Source organism: Phyllobates terribilis, unplaced genomic scaffold, assembly GCF_046119375.1.
Source record: "Phyllobates terribilis strain yellow unplaced genomic scaffold, ASM4611937v1 Scaffold_2__4_contigs__length_985480577, whole genome shotgun sequence".
Classification (NCBI taxonomy): domain Eukaryota; kingdom Metazoa; phylum Chordata; class Amphibia; order Anura; family Dendrobatidae; genus Phyllobates; species Phyllobates terribilis.
In genome coordinates, this window is record NW_027362762.1 from 189,631,122 (window position 1) to 189,647,302 (window position 16,181).

The following is a 16,181-nucleotide window of genomic DNA, read 5'->3' on the forward strand; positions in this document are numbered from 1 at the left end:
GTTGATGATTAAAGGTAGAACCACTCACCTTAAGAGGTTGTGTGACACACAACACTTCTAGAGGCTGAAAAACCAGATGCAGCAGCTTCCATGAACAGTAGATTTCAGAAGCAGGATTGTAAGTGTTTCTGTGCTCTCTGGATTACGACACAATTAGTGGCATGATAAAATTGTAAGTTTATTGTCAATGCGAGTCCATTGACTACCTTCTTCAAGACAACCATACATAAATAACAAGGCAATAGAGATTTACATGGTTTAAATACATTAAAAAAATAAAAAAAAGGGCGCCAAAAGCAAGGGTAGGGGTATGTACAGTCACATATCAAAATACAGTGCAACACATTTTATACTTGCATATTTATTGTAAAATAGAAGGGTAAAAACATATGTTTGATTGTGCTGAAATTTAAAATAAAAAGGGTAATATTAAGGGTAATATATATTTTTTTATTTTTACAATAAATATGCAAGTATATAATGTGTTGCACGGTATTTTGACATGTGACTGTACATACCCCCCCAGTGACGTCATACGCCTGCGACATGGGCGCCAATGTCAGCTGGTGGCTGACTATTACCATGTGGGAAGCCACCAGATTCCTGCACAGCAATAGATTTTGGACGCACGTTCAGTTATTGAACCGACAGGACTCTGCCGCTGGGGCCAGGTGAGTAAAATCAAAAAGAGGGGGGTCTGGTCCGGGCCCCGCCTCCTCGCTTTTGCTCCACGGGCCCCATACGCCACAAAGGGCAGTAATGCCTTGATGGTGGCCCTGGGTTGAATATATAAGGGTAGGGCATGTAGTGGCCATGACACAACTGTAACATGGCTGTAGATCTGAATAAACTGAACTTGTGTTCTCTGATTTCTCTTCTTTATTTTAGCATCTGTGGAAAACACTGAAAAAAAAGCTAACAATCTGTGCAAGCAAGTTTTTCTCCTGTTTATATTCATTATTACTTCATTGTGTTGCTTTCCATGGGTGGCACGGTGGCACAGTGGTTAGCAGTGCAGCCTTGCAGCGCTGGGGTCCTGGGTTCAAATCCCACCAAGGACAACATCTGCAAGGAGTTTGTATGTTCTCCCCGTGTTTGCGTGGGTTTCCTCCAGGTTCTCCAGTTTCCTCCTACACTCCAAAGACATACTGATAGGGAATCTAGATTGTGAGCCCCAATGGGGACAGCGACGATAATGTATGTAAAGAGCTGCAGAATATGTTAGTGCTATATAAAAATAAAGATTATTATTATTTCCTAGGACTCTCTGTCTCTAGGTTTTTCTGCACTGTGGGCATCGTAAAGCATTGATATAGACCCTGATTTCAGTGCTGTGTTACTAACTTTTTTCTTGCAGTTATTTTCACAAAATCCTTGAATATCTACTTAAACAATGGATTCTTTACAGTGGCCTAACTTGAAAGTCCCCAACTATTACAGGTCTTTATTAGTATTCATCTTTTCCTATAGGCCTAAGGGATCTTTTAGGATGCCCAAGGTCCCAGTACCCGGAAGCAATTGCAACCCCTGCACCTATTATAGTTACTCCCAATTGTTTTGATTCATGAGATGGGGCTTGTGTCCATGATTGACACGTGCTTTTTATACTGCCCATTGGGAAATAGCTGTCTGTCTACGGTGGGACAAAATAGGAAGATAGCTCATAAATATCAAGGACTCAACAATACGTGTACATAATGGCCAAGATTCCATGAAGACTGTTGCAAAAAAAAACTAATACAGCTCTGAAACAAAGGAATCTACTTTTATAACACTCCCAAATAAGGCAGTATAAGCCTTGTGCTGAACACTACATCAGGGTTTCCATCGAAATTCCCAAATACAGGATTCCAAAGGAAACACCGACAGAGCCATTCACTATTACGAAGCATACAAAATCACTTTCGGCACTGCCAAGCCTTCATTCTTGCAGTGTTTGTCTTTTTCAGACGTGCACAAAAATGTGGTCTGCACGTCTGAAAAGTCGAACACTGACGGGACAGAGGCCAGACAGTGACCAAAGTAATTCTGTAAAATTAATAAATAGGAATCCTGTTATTTTGGGGATTTCCACGGAAACGTCGACAGTGCTCGAAGGATAGTACTGTATGTGTGTGAGCCAAGCCTAAGAAGCAAAAATTCTGAAGGCTTCAAGTGTCTTCAGATTTGTTCTTAAGTTATTATTAGCTATTATTTAACAGTTTGCAACATTATGAAAAAATGGACATTTTCAAAGATACAAACTTCCTGGGAATATCTCTGCAGTTTGAAGGGAATCTGTCAGCAGGATTTCACCCCCAAACTATTTGTAGCCCTTTCAAACACTAGTCCAGCAATATATTTACATGGCCAGTCCGTTCCTCCATTACTAAGAAATCAGCGATTGAATTGATATGCAAATGAGGCTAGAGATCTATTTTGGAGATCTGAAGTCTATGTCACTCCAGCTCTATTCCCTGCCCAGTGCCACCTCCTCTTACTTGACTGACAGCCCCCAGGGTGTGTGACTTCAGGCACAGGAACCAGCAGGAGGAGGCAGCACTGGGTGGGGAATAGAGCTGGAGTGACATAGGCTTTAGACCTATTGTAGCCATTTGCATAACAATTCAGAAGCTGATTTTTCAGTAATGGAGGAATGGACTGATGATGTTAAAGAATTGCTGGACTTGTCTTGGAAAGAGCTACATGAGGATATAAATAGTTTGGGTGAAATCCTGCATATAAATTACCTTTAAGAACAGACAACAACTATGAACATGTCAAAACTGTTGGTGAAATGGGGTTTTCGGTTTTCAAAAAACCCCTGGCCCCAGGTTCAGTTTGTCTTAAAAACAAAAAAAAAACAAAACAAAACTGTCCTTTACTCCCCCTCCACAAGTCAAGTGCTGTGTTTTTGCTGCAGCTCCTTGTTATGGTCTGCAGCGATCACAGCACCACAGTCAATAAATTAGGTCAACGGCTCTGCCAGAGTAGACAACAGGAGCCACTCAAGGCCAATGAGTTCACTAATTGCCTATGGCACTGCTGAAGTGCTGTCAGGCTAAGTGCCCACGTTGCGGAACTGAAGCATATTTTTTACGCTTCTCCCTGGCGGGAAAATCGCATGCGGATTTTACATGCGGTTTTCCCGCCAGGTAGAAGCGTTTGTGAGGCGTCTTTGCATGCATTTCCGCATGCGGGTTATCAAGCACTTCTCCAAGTGATTTAAGCATCACTTGGAAAAGTGCTTACACAACTTGTTCACACTATGTAAATCCATGCAACTGGCATGGATTTATATAGTGTGATCAAGTAATAGTTAAAAAAAAAAAGAATCAGAATGGTAAAAAATAAAAAAATAAAGTTTATACTCACCTTCCGATGCATTCTCTGCCCCGTCCGGAGCCTTGAGCGGCTCACGCTGTTGTGTGCAGGACCTGCGGTGACGTCATTGAGTCATGTGATGGGTTACATGACTCAATGACGTGGCAGGTCCTTCACACAACAGCGCAACGGCGGGAAAACACCGGGAAGACATCAGAAGATAAGTATAAACTTTATTTTTTCTTTTTTTTACAGGTTCTTTGGTACCCTGGTCTGGATGAGAGTCTCCTCTCATCCAGACTTGGGTACCATCCGCACATTGATTCTGCTGCGCTTCCGCAAAATTAATGAACATGCTGCGGATTTTTGATCGCAGCATATACGCTGCGGAAAAATCCGCAGCATGGGCATTGACATTGCGGAATGCCATTGGGGACCATGGGGTGCGGATATACATGCGTTTTACAAGCGTTTACGCTGCGGAAATTCCGCAGCATATACGCCTGTAATACGCAACGTGGGCACGCAGCCTCACTGCAGCAGGCAATAAAAAGACACCAGAAGCAGCGGTGGAGACTCCGCACTGAACACAGGGAGGGTGAGTAAAGCAAATGTTTATTTATATTTTTAACTAAACTGCACCTGGGGATAGGGGTTTTCTGAAACAGGAAAACCCCTTTAACATTTTAAAGAATGCACATTACATACTGTATGTTTAAGCCTTAATTTCCCACTTGTGAAAGAAACAACTTCCTTCTCAACTTACCTGATATTGTTGCAGAAGTCAAAGATCACCTTAAGGGCTCCTTCATACATACTGTCAAAGCTAAATGTTGAAAAAAGTTTAATGGGACCCAACTGCAAATATTTTCATCCCCAAATACACTCACTTAAGTAGAACAAAAAATGTGTCTCTAAGAGGCGAGCAACCCCTTTAATGGTTCCTTCATATATATTATACATAATGTTTTCAGCATGTTTTATTTTTAAAAAAGACTTTTTAAAACTTGTATTTTTTATTTTACAAGTATCTTTTTTAGCGTATTTAATTTTTACATTTTTCCATGTATTTTTCCTGGTGATTTCAAATCCTATAAAGAAGCCTATGAGAGAAACAAATTAACATCATACCCACAGCATGCTCTGTTGTATGAAGTCCTTTTACACAGTCATGGCCGAAAGTGTTGGCACCCTTGAAATTGTTCCAGAAAATGAAGTATTTCTCCCAGAAAATTATTACGGTTACACATGTTTTGTTATACACATGTTTATTTCCTTTGTGTGTATTGGAACAACACAAAAAAAACTGAGAAAAAAAAGGAGAATTGGACATAATTTCACACAAAACCCCCAAAATGGGCAGGACAAAGTTGTTGGCACCTTTCCAAAAATGTGGGTAAAGAACTCTGTTTCAAGCATGTGATGCTCGTTCAAACTCACCTGTGGCAAGTAACAAGTGTGGGCAATATGAAAATCACACCTGAAAGCAGATAGAAAGGGGAGAAGTTGACTCAATCTTTGAATTGTGTGTCTGTGTGTGCCACACTAAGCATGGAGAATAGAAAGGACAGAAGGGAACTGTCTGAGGACTTGAGAACCAAAATTGTTGAAAACTATCAACGATCTCAAGGTTACAAGTCCATCTCCAGAGATCTTGATGTTTCTTTGTCCACGGTATGCAACATAATCAAGAAGTTTACAACCAATGGCACTGTAGCTAATCTCCCTAGACGTGGACAGGAGAGAGAAATTGATGAAAGGTTGCAATGCTAGATAGTCTGGATGGTGGATAAGCAGTCCCAATCAAGTTCCAAAGAAATTCAAGCTGTTCGGCAGGTTGAGGGTGCATCAGTGTAAGTGCAAACTATCCGTCAATATTTGAATGAAATGAAACGCTATGGAAGGAGACCCCACTGCTGACACAGAGACTTAAAAAACTAGACTGCAGTTTGCCAAAATGTACGTGAGTAAGCAAAATTCGTCCTGGGAAAGCTTGTGGACAGATGAGACCAAGATAGAGCTTTTCGGTAAAGCATCATTCTACTGTTTACCGAAAATGTAATAAGGCTGACAACGCAAACAACACAGTACCTACATTCAAATGTGGAGGAGATTCAAAGATGTTTTAGGGTTGTTTTGCTGCCTCTGGCACTGGGTGCCTTGATTGTGTGAAAGGCATCATGAAATCTGAAGATTACCAAAGGATTTTGGGTTGCAATGTAGTGTAATGTCAGAAAGCTGGGATTGCGTCCTAGGTCATGGGTCCTTCCAGCAGGACAATGACCCCAAACATATGGGAGATGTGTGTTGGCTCACCAGGGTGGTATAAATGTGTATACCTGTGTCCACATCAATTGACCTCAACTTCGAGTTGGTAATGATATACTTGGACGATATGGTGGTGTTCTGGACCTCCTTCGACATTTACATAAGCTGCGACAAGTTCTAGGACGGTTACTTACATAAGCTGCGACAAGTTCTAGGACGGTTACGAGACCACGGCCTCAAGATCAAACCCAGGAAGTGCCAACTCTTTCAACACCAGATAGAGTACTTAGGACATGTGGTCACCCCAGAGGGGGTGCCAGCAAGGTGGACGTTGTCCAGAAGTGGCCTCAGCCGAATACCCTCCCGGAGGTGTGAGCTTTTTTAGGTCTGGCCAGATACTATTGAAGGTTTATATCAAAGTTTCCTCATTTGGCTTGCATGATAAACGATCTACTGATGGGCACGGCAGAGGGGCACAAGACTCGACCAATGGGGACCACGGCAGCAAGAAGCCTTTGAAGTATTGAAGAAGGTTCTGACCAGTGCTCCAGTTCTGGGTATGCGCAGTTCGATGTTCCATTCTTGTTGTGCACTGATTAGAGTTTACATGGTCTGGGGGCTGTGCTATCTCAAGTTCAAGACGTACACGAGAGATTGGTTGCTTACGGCAGCCGGTCTCTGAGGGAGTCGGAGCGCAACCTCGACAACTATAGCTCTTTTAAGTTAGAACTTTTAGCACTGTTATGGGCCACGACTGAAAAGAACGTGAAGTACCTCACAGGTGCCGTGGTGATCATATTGACGGACAATAAACCGTTAGCGCACCTAGAGAATGCCAAACTAGGAGCTCTGGAACAGAGGTGGATGGCTCACCTTTCCAGGTACCAATATCGTATCCAGTTCTGATCGGGAAGAGAGAAAGGCAATGCTGATGCACTCTCCCGAGTTCCTGTAGGATCGCCGGTTCACGATGTCAATGAGGAGCTGGAGGACACTGAAACCCCAAATCTCAGCCGAGTACCTGCCTTCTGGAACTTGGCACATTTAAGTGGGATTGCTTCAGGGATGCCGATGGTGTTAGGGAAGACCTTGGCTGATTGGGGAAAAGTTCAGGATGACTGTCCGTACCAACAGAGAGTGAAAGAGTGGGTCCGGATCAAGGTCTGGCCACGTCCGGAAGAGCAGGCCCGTCTGACCCCAGAGGACCAGAAGCTGCTGAGGCAGTAGGATAAGCTGTGTGCTACCCAGAGGCTTCTGTATCGAACAATCTACTTAAAGTCGGAGTTGCAGTACCGACAGCAGTTAGTCATTCCCATGTCACTGGGGCCAGCGGTCACCCGGGAATCCTATGAGAGGGGCGCCCATTTTGGAAGTGATAAGACGTAAATGTGGCTCCAGCATCTGGTATATTGCCCCGACTTAAGAGACATGATAACTGAGGCATGTCTCAGATGCTTGCCTTGCGGGCTGAATGAAAGCCCCGAGCAGCGGTTCCTGTCCAGACTATATGAACGTCTGCGCACCTGGAGATCCTGATGATTGACTATGTACAGACTGGGTGTTCTGTCTCAGGACACTCGTACCGTCTAGTCGTGACAGATCATTTCACAAAATAGGCAGTGGCTGTACCCACCTGAGACCAGACAGCAGAGTTGGCCACTGAGGCGGTCTGCAAAAACTTTATACAAGTGTTCGGGTGTCCGCAATTTGTTCAGATAAGGGGGCATGCTTCGAGGGCACCCTGATGACCGAGCTGTACCAGCTTTATGGCATTGAGCGTTCCCGCACAACCCCATACCACCCCCAAGGAAATGGGGTGTGCGAGCGGTTTGACCGCACTCTGCTCCAGATGCTGAGGACTCTGGAGGATAGTCAAAAGGCCCGGTGGCCGGAATACTTACCAGAATTAATGTGGACCTATAACAATAGGGTAGACAGCAGAACCAGCTACTTACCGTATATGCTCATGTTCGGGAGAACAGGCCAGGAGATCGAGGATCTACACATGCCCGATCCAATGGGCCCACCACCAAGAAATACCACTGCATGGGCACAAGAGCATCGCCAGCAGCTGAGGGCGGTGCACAATTTTGTGGGGGATCATCTGGGTCAAGTGGTGCACCCCAACTCAAGGCCCGTGTGGAAACACAAGTATGTTCCGGGTGATGGTCAGGGCCAAGAGGCCATCTGGTAAGTTGGATGGGCGGTGGGAGGCAGTACCATATGTGGTGAAAAGGGGAGTAGACCCGACCATCCTGGTCTATGAGGTAGAGACTGGGGGACCCTCACGGAATCTTCACTGTAACATGTTGAGACGCTGCACCTTTGAAGAGCCTATGGGAGAATGGGGAGGTACCTACTCTTACCTTGAGACCAGCGGAACCTTCCTTGGATAAGGAATGGTGGATGGTCTAGGCATCAACACAGACTCCAGTTATTGCTGGGCTACCACCCGGGGAGGATGTTGTGCACCACACAGCTCCTTTCCCAACATATATGCCCATCGTACCCAATCCTACGACTCAGCGTGGGATGGCCAGATCTAACGCTGGTGCATTTCCACAGCGCCATGCGCAAGACAAATTTGTATGGGGAGGCTTGCCAAGGATGTCAACCTCTAGTGGAGTGGCATGTGAGTTGTGTGTCGGCTTACTAGGGTGGTATAAATGTGTATACCTGTGTTCGCATCAGTATAATACTGTACCTGTTGTAAATAGATTTGCTTATCTGCAGTAATGTTGTTATTCGGTCATAAGATGCCGCTGTTACCTAAGCATTGCTGGAAAACTGTGAGATGCATGCAAAATATCAGAGGCGGGGCTACAATCTGAGTGATGTGAAACACAGGACAAGGAAGTGCAGTCATCTTAAGGACAGTCTGCAGTTATTCAGAACAGGGAGAGAATGTGCTAGAGGGGAATCCACCGACATCCTCTCATGGAAGCATCCCACGGAGACCAAAGCTGCGGCAGATTGGAGCTGATCATGTCCGTGACAAAAACCTGTCTAGATGTGAGGAAATTTCTGCCAGGAACACTCCTGAGAGACAGAGAAGGTTGCGACCTGGTGTGAAAGGTGTTGGACGCCGCTCAGGAGTTAAGCCACAGTCATCAACGATACCGTCCACCTGCTGGAGGGGCCCAGCATCCATCCGTATACAACGATTGTGTGTTCGGAGCAGACTGGGGTCATTAAGAAAACTAAGGCCCACTGCGCCGCCACAGTGGATAACAGTGCACACACCTCACTATATTCTGGCGCCAAAAAACTACAGGCTGAGACAGAGCCTGTAGTTAGATAGGAATATTGACTGTTTCAGGCCATGTTTATTGCCAAAACCACGGTACGGAACTTCCAGATTTGCTGCTACATTTCCTGTTTGTTTCGTAATTAAGAATCCTAATCCACATCTAGGTGACGAGATGACACGCAAGAGACCTCAGACCAATATTGAACTTCTTTTTGCTTCAGCGGAGAGTTTCTGTGGAACATTATAGTTCGGGACAATTGTTCAACTTCGATAGACTTCGTTCACGGCTAAATAGCTTTCGCAGTTGGTTAACTTTTAGGCTATGTGCCCACGATGCAGAAAGGCTCAGGATTTTTTCCTGAGCGTTTCTGCATCTCCCTGGCAGAAAAAAACGCATGCGGATTGTACGTGCGTTTTCCTGCCAGAGACATGCGGAAGTGAAGCGTTCTTCACTTGCATTTCCGCATGCGGGTTGACAAGCGCTTTCCAAGCGATTTTAGCATCACTTGGAAAGTGCTTGTCAACTTGGTCACACTATATAAATCCATGCAAACGGCATGGATTTATATTGTGTGACCTAAAGAATGGTTAAAAATAAAAAAATAAATCTATACTTACCCTCTGATGGCCCCCGCAGTCTTGCTTCCCTCCGTTCTCCCTTGTCGGCAGCAGTACACTGAAGGACCTGCCGACGTCAGTGTTGCGTGACCCGTCACATGACTATGACGTCAGCGCAGGTCCTTCAGTCCATCGCTAGCTGCCGGCATGAAAGGACGAGTGTAGCGGGGACCGTCAGAAGGTAAAAATAATCTTTATTTTTTATTTTATTCTTTTTTTCACATTTTTTTCTATGGTACCCGGGTCCAGAGGAGAGTCTCCTCTCCTCTAGACCTGGGTACCATCCGCACATTGGAGCGCATGCATTCCGCATGTCCTTATCTAGTGAAGCGGAATGCACGCGTTCTAATGCAAGTCAATGGCGGCGAAAAAGCAGCACTTCCGCAAAATAATTGGTAGTGCTGCGGGTTTTTTTTGCAATGATAATCCGCAGCGGAAATTTCCGCAGCATGTGCACAGCACATGCGGATTAGCATTGGGGAACATGGCAGGCCTTCTACCATGCATTTTTTAAGCATTTCTGCAGCGTTTTTGCCGCTGCGGAAACGCTTAAAAAACACATCGTGGGCACACAGCCTTAGGGTATTTACGATATAATTGAGGACATACTATTCATTGAAGTCACATCAGGACGTATTAATTGGTTGGGAATAGAGGTAATTGATTGTAAGATTGTAAACTGCTGTGCTGTACCGCAGGCAAGCCCGTACGTTACACTTATATAATTGTCTGAGTTTACAGGATGTAAACAGTTAACAGGTGGCCGGTTCAGACAGGCACACCAGTCGGTAAATTTATAAAAAGTATAGTAGGTACAGATTGTTTGAGTGCCACGCTGTACAGCACAAGGGTCTCAGCCTCCTGGCTGAATGTCTGTATAATGTTTTGAAAGTTTTCTATTTTCTGGTTGAGTCATTCACATAACTAAGTAAAATACTTTAATTACAGTGAGTGAACTGTGTAGGAGTCGGTTTTCTCGCCCGTGATTTCGCTGTATCCTGAAGAACACACTCCGGTACACGACTTACACATACTTCAAGAGGCACACAGAAATGGATGGAAACAAAGCAATGAAGAGTTCTGAAGTGGCCAACAATGAGTCTGAATCTAAATCCCATTGAACATCTGTGGAGAGATCTTAAAATTGCTATTGGGAGAAGGCACCTATCAAATATGAGAGACCTGGAGCACTTTGCAAAAGAAAAGTGGTCGAAAATTCCAGTTGAGGAATGTAAGAATCTTGTTGATCGTTTTGGGAGTAATTGATTGCAGTTATTTATTCCAAAGGGTTTATAACCAAATATTAAGTTGAGGGTGTCAACAATTTTGTCCAGACCATTTTTGGGGTTTTGTGTGAAATAATGTTCAATTTGCCTTTTTTTCCTCTGTCTTTTTTTTAAGTTGCTCCAATACACACAAAGGAAATAAACATGTGTATAACAAAACATGTGTAATTGCAATAATTTTCTAGGAGAAATTCTTAATTTTCTGGAACAATTTCATGGGTGCCAACACTTTCAGTCATGACTGTACTTTAGTTGTGGGAAACAAACTAAATTTCATACTATATCTCAAACTATTTAATTTAAAGGGGTTCTTCACTACTCGGACAACCCCTTTTGAGTTACCATGTTTCCCCCAAGTAAAATAATAACAGTCACCTTTAATGCTGGCGCCATTCCAGCAACGTTAGCTCTGAGTCTCCCAGCGATGTGTGACACTGTTAGGACACGTTCAGTATTTGGTCAGTATTTTACATCAGTATTTGTAAGCCAAAATCAGAAATGGAACAATAAGAGAAAAGTATAATAGAATCACGTGCTCCACTTCTGCATTTTTTACCCATTCCTGGTTTTGGCTTACAAATACTGATGTAAAATACTGACTAAATACTGAACGTGTGAATGTGACCTAACAGAAAGGGAACCCTACAGCTAATTCATGCTGCCTGCAGAATCAGGCGCCGTAATTTCAGGCACATATGATATACTCTGAATCGTTGAAGTGTTTTAGAGAAAATATTGAGTCTAAAGACGTCCAGGGACCATGCTGCACAGTTGACTTATCAAAGAGGCTAGTCCAAGTAATGTGTGTATAGACAGACCTGTCACTCAAGGGGAACAGAGTGGGTAGAATTTGCTGAGGTCCGGCCTCTTGGACTAGTCAACCAAGCAAATTGGTGGTCGTCTGGCTTTTAAATGTACAGTGTTCCAGAGTAAAACATACCTGCCTGATATGATAGAGCCAGTGTCAAATTTTTGCTGCTTGTTGTCCGGGCAGCATGAAGCAGCTGTCATGTACACTTTAACAAAATTTACCACATTTTTTTGATCCCAACTAATGATGAGCGAGCATGATCAGATATCGAGTTATCCGAGCGTACTCGGATAGAGTAGCCAGCGTGCTCGAGTCAAATGCTCATGTACCCACGGCTAGTCGGCTACATGTATAGTGGCTGATACACAGCCACAACACATGAGAAGAATGCCCTTGTATTCGTGCCCGTGTACACAGTGAGGTCTCTTGCCAACTTGTCACTTCTCATCAGAGCTGGCGAGGGAGTGCACTGTCACTGTGCTCTCAGAAGAATATTGCACAGTAAGAAAGGAGCGCGTACTGAGCATATGTTGGAAATGACAACCAATGCACACTCAGTAGAGCAGGGACTAGTCCAGCCCCTGAAAAGGACATCACTGATGATTCTTCATTTCAAGGTGGCAATTGAGGTTGTGGCAGTAACTGTAGCCTCTGTCCCCTGATGACGTCCCATTTGAGCATGGCAGCATGCATTGGGTGTTCTCAATCGAAGAGTCATCAAAATGGAAATAGCAAAAAAAAATTGTATAAAATTAAGTAGTTAGAGTGAGGGAACGGTAGATGTGGCGCCCCTGCGGGTTCAGTCGCCACTGAGGTACTGCATCTCACCCAGAGGTGTGGTATCCCACTCTCAGGTAAGGATGGAGTACTGCCCAGGACCCAAACACCTGCATCCAACACTACACTACTCCAGACCAGCAGGAGGGGCAAGATGCACTGCTGCGCTGTTGAGCCCTGTCACTGGCTGGAGTGGGGGGAACCAAGAGAGGGAGAACCATGTAGTGGGTGTGGATGGAGGAAGAAGCTCAGGGGAGCATTTGAGAAGGCGGATATAAAAAGGGAAGCCATCTTGGGTGAGTAGTCAGTCAGTCAGTCAGTCCAGTCAGAGTGTTCAGTCAGAGGAGGAGCAGGAGCTCTGCTCAGGAGAAGGGCCTAATGAGAGAGGCCCAGGACAGACTGAAGAGAGGAGAGGAGCAGGAAGGAAGGCTCCAGAACAGAAAGGATCCCAGGGGCACGGGCAGTGCGAATGCCACCCATGTGCCCGAACCCACCAGGAGTGGAAGAATCAGGCCGCAGAGAGGGGACCAGCCCCTAAACTAGAGTTATTCAAGTCTCAACTAGATAACCGGAGGGTGTAGCATTTCAGGTGCAGCAGCCAACAGCCACACCTAATCGCCAAAAAGGAGGCCATAGAGGACCCAGGGGACAGAGAAGACGTCGCCGACAAGATATGCGGTCACTGGCTTGGGACACTGGGTGTGAGGCACAGGGCAGGAGGGTGAGAGCCAGCGCAGGAAGTCGACCAGAAAAGGCACACAGAACGGGGTCCCGCTAAGTGCTCTTGAATTACCTGAGGGTATGCTGAACGGCATATACCCGACCACCTCTTCATAAATCAGCGCACACACAACTACCTCTTCATACAATCAGCGCACACTTGACCACATCTTCATACAAACGGCGCACACCCGACCACCTCTTCATACAATCAGGGCACACCGGACCATGTATTCATAAATCAGCGCACACGCAACTACCTCTTCATACAAAGAATGCACACCCGACCACCTCTTCATAGAAATGACGCACACAGGACCACCTCTTCATACAATCAGCGCACAAACGACCACCTCTTCATACAAACGGCGCACACCCGATCACCTCTTCATACAAACTGGCGCCTACCCGACCACCTCTTCATGCAAACCACACACACGACCACCTCTTCATACAAACGGCACACAAACGACCACCTCTTCATACAATTGGCGCACACACGACCACCTCTTCATACAAAGGGTGCACACACGAACAACTCTTCATACAAGCGGCATACACCTGACCACGACAACCTCTTCGTACAAACATTACACACCTGACCACCTCTTCATACAAACGATACACACACGACCAACTCTTCATACAAACGACACACACACGACCAACTCTTCATACAAACGACGCACACACGACCAACTCTTCATACAAACGACGCACACACGACCAACTCTTCATACAAACGACGCACACACGACCAACTCTTCATACAAACGACGCACACACGACCACCTCTTCATACAAACGGCGCACACACGACCACCTCTTCATACAAACGGCGCACACACGACCACCTCTTCATACAAAAAACGCACACAATACCACCACTTCACACAAACGGCGCATACCTGACCACCTCTTCATACAAACGACACACACACACAACCACCCCTTCATACAAACGACACACACATGACCACCTCTTCATACAAACGACGCACACACGACCACCTCATCATACTAAAGGCGCACACACGACCACCTCTTCATACAAACAACACACAAATGACACACACGACCACCCCTTCATACAAACGACACACACACGACCACCTCTTCATACAAACTGCGCACACACGACCACCTCTTCAAACAAACGACACACACGACCACCTTTTCATACAAACGACGCACACCTGACCAACTCTTCATACAAACTGCGCACATCTGACCACCTCTTCATACAAATGACACACAAACGACCACCTCTTCATACAAACGACGGATACACACAACCACCTCTTCATAGAAATGACGCACACACGACCACCTCTTCATACAAACTGCGCACACACGACCACCTCATACAAATGACGCACACACGACCACCTCATACAAATGATGCACACACGACCACCTCTTCATACAAACGACGCACACACGATCACCTCTTCATACAAACTGCGCACACACGACCACCTCTTCCTACAAATGACGCACACACGACCACTTCATACAAACGACGCACACACGACCAGTTCATACAAACGACGGATACACACGACCACCTCTTCATAGAAATGACGCACACACGACCACCTCTTCATACAAACGACGCACACACAACCATCTCTTCATACAAACGACGCACACACATGACCACCTCTTCATACAAACGACGCACACACATGACCACCTCTTCATACAAACGACGCACACACATGACCACCTCTTCATACAAACGACGCACACACGATCACTTCGTACAAACGACGCACACACGATCACTTCGTACAAACGACGCACACACGACCATCTTTCACACAAACGGTGCACACCTGACCACCTCTTCATACAAACGACACACACAAGACCACCTCTTCATACAAACAACGTACACACGACCACCTTTTCATACAAACAACGTACACACGACCACCTCTTCATACAAACGACACACACACGACCACCTCTTCAAATAAATGACGCACACACGACCACCTCTTCATACAAACTGCGTACACACGACCACTTCTTCATACAAACTGCGCACACACGACCACCTTTTCATACAAACGACACACACACGACCACCTCTTCATACAAACGACACACACAGGACCACCCCTTCATACAAACTGCGCACACACGACCACTTCAAACGACGCATACACGAACACTTCATACCAACGACGCACACACAACCACCTCTTCATATAAACGACGCACACACTACCACCTTTCACACAAACGGTGCACACCTGACCACCTCTTCATACAAACGACAAACACAAGACCACCTCTTCATACAAACGACACACACAAGACCACCTCTTCATACAAACAACGTACACACGACCACCTTTTCATACAAACAACGTACACACGACCACCTCTTCATACAAACGACACACACACGACCACCCCTTTATACAAACGACACACACGACCACCTCTTCAAATAAATGACGCACACACGACCACCTCTTCATACAAACTGCGTACACACGACCACTTCTTCATACAAACTGCGCACACACGACCACCTTTTCATACAAACGACACACACACGACCACCTCTTCATACAAACGACACACACGGGACCACCCCTTCATACAAACTGCGCACACATGACCACTTCAAACGACGCATACACGACCACTTCATACCAACGACGCACACACAACCACCTCTTCATATAAACGACGCACACACTACCAGTTCATACAAAGTACACACGATCACCTCTTCATACAAACTGCGCACATACGACCACCTCTTCATACAAACGACGCACACACGACCAATTCATAGAAACGACGCACACACGACCACCTCTTCATACAAACGACGTACACCTGACCACCTCTTCATACAAATGACGCACATACAATCACTTCTTCGTACAAACGACGCACACCTGACCACCTCTTCGTACAAATGACGTACACTTGACCACCTCTTCATACAAATGACGTACACTTGACCACCTCTTCATACAAATGACGTACACTTGACCACTGTAGCGCTGGCGTCCCTGCCCTCTGCTAGGCAGGGACGCTGCTCCCCTCACCGCTCTGTTCCGTGCCCGGCGTCCTCTCCCCGCTCTGCTGTCAGCGCGCGCTCCTTCCCGGCGTTCTCCTCCCG